This window comes from Acipenser ruthenus, chromosome 19 (assembly GCF_902713425.1).
Source record: "Acipenser ruthenus chromosome 19, fAciRut3.2 maternal haplotype, whole genome shotgun sequence".
NCBI lineage: Eukaryota > Metazoa > Chordata > Actinopteri > Acipenseriformes > Acipenseridae > Acipenser > Acipenser ruthenus.
The window spans coordinates 5967064-5974905 of NC_081207.1; positions in this window are offsets into that span (position 1 = coordinate 5967064).

Genomic DNA, 7842 nt, shown 5'->3' on the forward strand with positions numbered 1-7842 from the left:
TTACATTTGGCTAAGCTGGTTTAGTATTCTGAGGTTGTCATGTTTGTAGATTACATTTTTATGATTATTATATAATATTTACTACTGTTATACACTTTTCACATTAGGAACATTAGGTGAAAACACAAACAAATGAAAAAGCAGACAAATAAAAATTGGAAATGCATTCAAATCTGTAGCACACACTTTGTGTAAACTGGCACTTTGTGTAATCCCAGACGATGTGATTGATGTATTCTCTATTACAAATCACTGGGCAAGACAGCTGATCTGACAGTTTTTGATAGCTGACAAGGTAAGAAAACTAAAATGCAGGTCTACTGGTTGGCAAGGTAAAGAAACTAATACCCCTTCTCCCCTGGCACATCCAACCCGTGAGGGCTCGGTACGGTACAGATACGGGTGGTTCTTCACTGGGTATTTGTTGAGCAGAGCGAGAACCACACCGTGAAACAAGACATCTGAATCTGGCTCTGAGCCGAGCCGGGCCAGGGACGGGGTTAAGGATTTTCGTCATTACGTTGCATCACTCCAGAAAAAAAAAAAAAACATGGCGGGCAGCGTGTGTGATGAGAGAAAAGTACAGCCTTCAGAAGTGAGGAAGTGCAGGCTGCAGTTTCTCTGTGGGCAGATAGAAGTGTTCAGGAAGATCTGGAGTAGTGTGTCAGAAATTAGAAAGTTTATGCCTGAATTTCTGACGATTTGAAGCAAAAGGACATAAGCCGCGGGTATGGTACACTTTACTCACACACTCAGAAACACAAAATTCTACCAAATTTCTCATCCTTTACCTTTATTAATATAAAGAAAAAAAAAAGAGGAAAAAAAAACTTTAGAAAAAAAAAACACTATCCTTAAACTGGATATCTTTGGCAAATCATATTTTTAAAACCTTCTATTTTTACAAAAATATATATTAACAAAATACAGCAATACAGCATCCCCAATTTTTGTACACCATCTGTTTGCGCATCTTTTTTGCAAACTGAGTTAATTAAACAATAATTAATAACAATTGTTTTTTGTTGCGTGTGACGTCAGTAGCACAGCTCGGCTCTGCAGTGGAAAAACAACCCAGGCTCTCCCTATCTGCACTGTGAGGGCTCGGTACAGCCCCGGCACGGCTCGGTTGTACAGTGGAAGAGAAGCATAAAATACAGGTCTCCAATGTACAGTATAAAAGCTAACTTTGCCCTGGACGAAAAAAGCTTAATTTTTATTCAATATTATCATAAATATCAACCTCAATCGAGACTCCAGCCTCTTGAGGTAAACCTATTATTTTGAGAGCATTCTTACAAAACATTAACATAAGCATATTTGTGTCTGTCTTGCAGCTGATTCTCTGATTTCCTTCTGTAAAAATGCACGTCACATTCGTGCAGAGCTCACTCGGGCACCAGCGAATCTACTACTGGTGCAGGGTGGGCGAAGCAGGCGTCTGGCGATTCTGCCTATAGAGAGTGCTGTTCGGTGCTGCTCATGAACTTTACAGTTTTTAACTTGTCGTATAATTGAATACTAAAATCAGTGAAGCACAATCTTCCTGCATCATTTAGAAGTATAAGTAAACATAAATAAAATCACAATACTCACACTTTGACGTTTTTTGTTTTATTTCCCTTTTAAAAAACGACCATTTCAGAAATCATCTCAAGCGTTTTGAAATGGGTAAAAATTTACACATTTAAGTGTATATGCCAGTGTTTTATGCAGTAGTATAAAGCAACTGTATGCAGGCTTCCAGTTAAGCATGCAGTCTATCTATGATAACAACTGACAGGGCTGCATAGGATCAGAGGATGATTCAAAATCAGAGGCAGAGCCACAGTAAATGTCTTGTTTAAATTTAAGGTAAATTGTAAAATTGTTGAGATACTTGTGTTGGAATATTGTTTCAAAATTGTATAATGCAACAAAAATATATTAAAAGGGTTAATGCGTGGCCGAAGGTTTCTCGCTGATAATGTACCCTTTCTCAGTCAAAACGGCACATTTCTCAGTATCTAAAAAGCTTAGAGGGAATGCAGCTTGTGCTTAAGGAAAATAGAGTACCCAGTTGCTCTACTGTATCTAATAAAATATCTTTGTTGAAATCTACAATGGAGTTCAGAATCACAATAACTTTATACTCACGGAGGAAAAAAAGAACATTAGCAAACGTTTTTTAATTCCATGTTAATTTCTACAAAAGTGTGTAATTTTCAGTAGGTAATAATCTTTGAAGGCCAGCAATAGCAACAGAGACACGGAACCCAATTAGCCTTAAATAATCTACCACCACTTAAATGAACCTCGATAAAGGAAAAAGCACAGCAACTGAAGCCTAAGTGGCTGTTTATCATGAATCTTTCTGCCCAAGGGGATTTATAGCTCCTGGATCCAAATGCGTGATTTTTTGTGAACAGTAATGGGCAGAACGAGACATGGGTATCCGGGGAATAAAATGATTGTCTGCGTACATGTTAGTCACATATTGTAATCAGCATAAACGCATAAGACATTGAGCAAGACATTCTCACCAAAACATTTGTTCAACTATGTACTTCTGAAGGGTAGGAGACACTGCAAAAAGTAATAGACAAAACTTACAAAGATTTTAACTTAAAGCAATTCTTTTTCAGATACACTATCTTGAGTATTGTGCCTACTAAAGAGGTTATGAAAATCAAACAATGATCAAAATATCCTTCCAGTTAGGATCAGTGCTTTGATGTATGCTCTATTTGTGGAAATGGCCCTTTTGTGGGCGATGTATAAAACAAATATCTGGTAAAAAAAAAAAGCATTCGCTGAGAGCAATATCCACTTGAACAAACCCTTGATTGAAAGCAGGATCTGAGATCCTTGTGGTATGAATGGAGAAACCTTTACTGAGATTTTGTATTGCAATAGAACATACTGTATCGTCTTTCAGGATCGCTGGTAAGAGGCAATTTAATTAATAGCATACATGTGCAAAGGAAACAAAAGGTAATGTAATCTATACAGCAGTACTAGTTAGAAATAGCTGAAATATACAAACTCATTTTCACAAATGGCCTGTCAGCGTAGCCCCCACCCCAGTCTCTTCTTGCTCCAACATCAGAGGAACAAGAATAGACTGCAATGCTGATATTGCGCTGTTGGGATCGATTTCAAATCAGTTCCTTCAACCTGTCCTCATAACTTGTCCCCTTTAACCCTGGGATTTGTCTAGCTGCTCTTCTCTGCTTTCTCACTCACTGGACATTATTCCATCAAGTACACCCTTCCATGAGGTCTTTAACCTTTAACAGTTTGTTTTGAATCTAGAGAGTTCTGAAAAAGGGGATCCTTGCTAAACAGATGAATCAGGAACATTTCTTTATGCATGAACAAAAAGTATTTCAAAATGGAGTTTTAATATCCCCCCCCCCATCCACCCACCCACCCACCCACACAATACTTTTAGTCAGAGGCTCTTTTAGAAGGATAAGTCTATTTAATTGCCATTTTCCTTTCACTGTGACCTGAAAAACAAAACTGGACTAATGAGTATTGAGTCACCGTATTTTAAACAACCCAGCAAAATCACATTCGGTTACGCACCTGAATCAAGCTCATTAGACTAATCATCCGCAATTCATCCAGTGCAGCATTGAAATTGGACAATTGTTTGTTAGACAATGCTTGATGAGGTATGAGGCTTTGTGCCATTCAGGCATAAAACAAAGACAATATTTTGGCGACTGCACTGTCATGGTTTAGGGAGGGAAATCTTCTGGGGATGCTGTAGCTTGTGAAACATTTACCTTCTTATACCGACTTCTAGCGCGGAGGTGTTCTCTGCTCAAAACCAGCAACCAACATTAACTATACATTACTAGAGCTTTAAAGAGTAGCCAATACATTCACAAACCGTTGCACCTAAAGCATGTCCTTCTGAAATAACTACAAGAAAACAATTACAAAACAAAAAGTTGTATGAAAGAAGAATGTGTATACTTCTGTGATTTCAGTCTGTCAAAGCAGAGAAAATGGAGCATGGCTGTTTTGTGTTCCCTGAATTTTTAATTTTTTTAAAACTGAGTATATATTTGTTTTTAATGTATTTGTGTACAAATCCCAAAGATACAGAGCTCATCAGTTAAACCAAGCTGACATATATCAAACATATAATTGGATACTGTGAAACCATTTGATACTGAGAAAATAATCAGCTTACACACACCCAAGCCCCGCTCCACCAAGAACAAACTCCAAGAAATGATTGCACAAGTCAAGATGTTACCTCGCTTTCACCTTTTAAATGCAATCGCAATTTCTATACAGTTAGTGTATCACTGTTACACTCTAACCCTCACCATCTTTTTGCCAGTTTCATGTCAAACAAACAAGGACAGTTATAAATGAATCATAAATCCTCTGAGCGCCCTCTGTGAAAGCAGATGACAAGCAGTTCTGGCACTTTCTCCAGGGAGCTGATTAAAGGAGAGGGGTATTGCTACAGAACGAAGGCTCCCACAGCTTAGCTCTCGCAGGGTAGCTCACACAGGGTAGTGCTGTGTTCGCAACTCGTAACAGACGTCATCTGCAGCCCAATCACATAAGGGTGATGAATTTACGTACTAAAACTACGTTTATTTCGTAACAATAACCTAACCCTAAACCTAAGGTCCGTGGGGCACTGGCCATGGATGACCAATTAATTCTCACAGGGTAATCACTATCTTCAGTGTTCTCCCCCTCCCATACCCTGTTTATCGTCAAGTGGTAGGGGTGTGGAGGGTGAATGAAGCACGACGTAAATTACAAGCTGCGCACGCAGCACTCCCCTTTTGTGAGCTCCATGCAACAGCTACGCTATGGGAGCATTCGTTCTGCAGCGATATAGTCTTGGATTAAAGGGCTATTCATAGTCCAGGACGTGCAGCCTTTTTTGGGACGCATGCATCAACTACGCGCAACCTACTCGTGAAACAATCGAAAAATAATTGGTGCGTGTCTTGAGATGTGTGAGGCGCACGGCATAGGCACGGGTATTAAATCGTTAAGTTGAAATTGTTTAACTTTTTACGCGAGGCGCTTCTTCATCCACAGAAGAAAACCATGAACGATTTGGATGAAAAGTTGCGGAGGTTAGGAAGTGCAGGCACCTGTAAGATTCCTCTTTAAAACAACACAAAGACAGTGCAATAATTCATGGAAGGAAATTGCTAATAATATTGGTAAAGACGTCAAAGTCTGTAGGGAGAAATGGAAGTATATACGCGACAGATATATTCAAAATAAGAAAAAAATTAGGGGAAAGAGTGGGGATGTTGGTGGAAATAGAAAAATACCGAAATATATCGAACTTTTGAGCTGGCTATCCGAATTTATCAAACACAGGGACACAGATTCAAATGTGCCAGAGCAGGATGGTGAGGTATGTATTGAACTAAATAAATAAAACAAGTACAGTAAATGCAGGATTGTCACAAAGAAATAAGCAGTAAGGAGTAATAATAAATAAACAAATTGTGAAATATTCATGAACAGAAAATAATTCTAGCTTGATAGAATCTTTATCCCATCTGGCTTTCATTTCTTTGTCATAAAAACACAGACATATTTATTTCCATAGTAATATTACATGACTTAGAATATGATAATGCAGCATGTGTATCTTTCATAATGCTGTTTGCCATATACGTTCATATATAATAACTGCTGTGAAGTTATTATAATTTCAGAACCCAGAACCACCAAACAACGCTGAAGAGAAAGTATTTGCAGCAACACAGAAAGTGCATCTGTAGGTCAGCTAGATTCAGCACCTCTTCCTGTGGAAGAAGCTTTGCTAGACAGGCTGAACAATGTAGATAAATCAAAAGAAAAAAACGAGGATGAATCTTTTGCAAAATTAATCTCGGTTTCTCTCAGCAAACTCTCTGAGCGAAGTAGGTCCCTGGCAAGGTTATGAATTCACCAGCTTCTGTATGACATGGAGCAGATGGACTGCACCCAGACCTTGGCGCATACTCCCTCAAATGTGCCATTAAACTCCAGTATGTCTACTTTATACTTCCCTGAGGAATCCTCGAAAAAGCATCTAAACCGTTCTGCACTTACCACATGCAACAAGCTGGCATTATACAGACTTATAAATATCCTACAAAAACAAATCATTGGAATGTAAATGCTGCCACTTGTTGACGTTCACTTAAAACTATATTATTTGGCGTGTTGGGTATATATTGTTACCGTACTGCACACTCACACAAGTACAGATATGATTTATGTTGTTTTATTTAACACAGAGACAAATATTCTTTAAAAAATGAAAAAATAACAAAAGACAAAAAAGAAGTGCTTTTCATATGTTTATGTTAATTAGTAATTTTTGTATTTTTGTAAAAGAAAATGCATCAACAAGTTTAAATCAGACCTTATTCATTTTAAAACCCCTGCGAGCTTGAACTATGAAATCATTGTTCTCTATGAAACTGTAACAGGTTACTGAACCCTTCTGTCTGCTCACAGCGTTCAGGCTTTAAATCTAAGACTGTGGATGCCTCATTTTTCACTATCAATATATTGTTCTCTAAAAAAGAAGATGCATCGACGTTATGAAAGGGTAAAATAAATGTGGAGGTGTGGATTACTGTGTAACATTGCAAGTAATGCTGTAAAAACTATTATTCATAATAAATTTATTACATCAGTTTAATAATTAAATACATAAAATTATTATTATTTTTTTTACCATACTTGTTTTGATTTGTACCAGTTGGGGGTCAAAGCAAAATAAAAATAAAATCCATAACCAGTCAGAGTAACACAAGAGAAAAACTACGAAGGACATTTTAATAAAACGCAAAACAATAACCACATTGCGTTTCTAAAATGCAGATATAAAAGACAACATTTACCCTTTTCATCCCTATCCAATCATTTTGTTTATATTACAGAAGTAGTTTTATGCAATGCAATGTGTAAAAATGGTTCCACTGCTCCCTGCATCCTCTTTTTTTTTTTTTAAAAAAAAAGGCTTTAGCTGTCAGAACAGAGGGCAGACCAGCAAACGCTGTCATTTACGTGAGGATCATCTAAAACATGACAATTTCAATGGAAGCTCCTGAGAATTATTAAAATGCTGATTTGGAAAGAGCACGAGTAATATTTTGACGTGGGTGCTAAAAGAAAAATTAAATAAGTTTTAAACAGCAAAACTGTAAATAGTTAATGTTGTCAGCTGTCCGCAGAGTGTGCAGTTCAACTTCCCTACAGGTGCTCTAGCTGCTCTCAAGCTTAAAAAAAGCCTGATACAGAAAACTGAAGGCGAGCTTTTGCTTGTTGGTGAGTCAGTCAAGGACTTCAAGGCATGAATAATCTTCACACTAGACCAAAAGAGCATATCTGACTGGAACCATAAAGAAAAAATAAATAAAATGTGGGTCTTTCGATGTGTATTGACTACTTCATTTTCAAAGCCTATAGAATCAGCTGCACAGTCACGGCCTTCTAAATACTGCTGCTTTTACAGATTTCTACAGGCAGAAATACCCAGTAGAGATTTGCATTTAAATACATACTACATTAAATTGACCAGATTAACATTCTTTATACTGCATTATTCAGATACTGCTGCCAAAATCCATTTGCAGAGCAGCGCGTTATGAAAGCCTAACTGTCTGTGATGTTTTCTTGTTTTTATTTGATGCTGATCAACTTAACTAAGTTCCTACAAGTGATTAACCTCTCCACCCTCTCACATCCAGCTGCAATCAAGGAGGCTTCCTGTCAACAAACACGTTGCTGCTGAAAAGCCAAGAGCTAAACAGAGACAATTTCAGGGAGCATTCCCTAGAAATCATCAACGTGGATCCGATGTGTGAG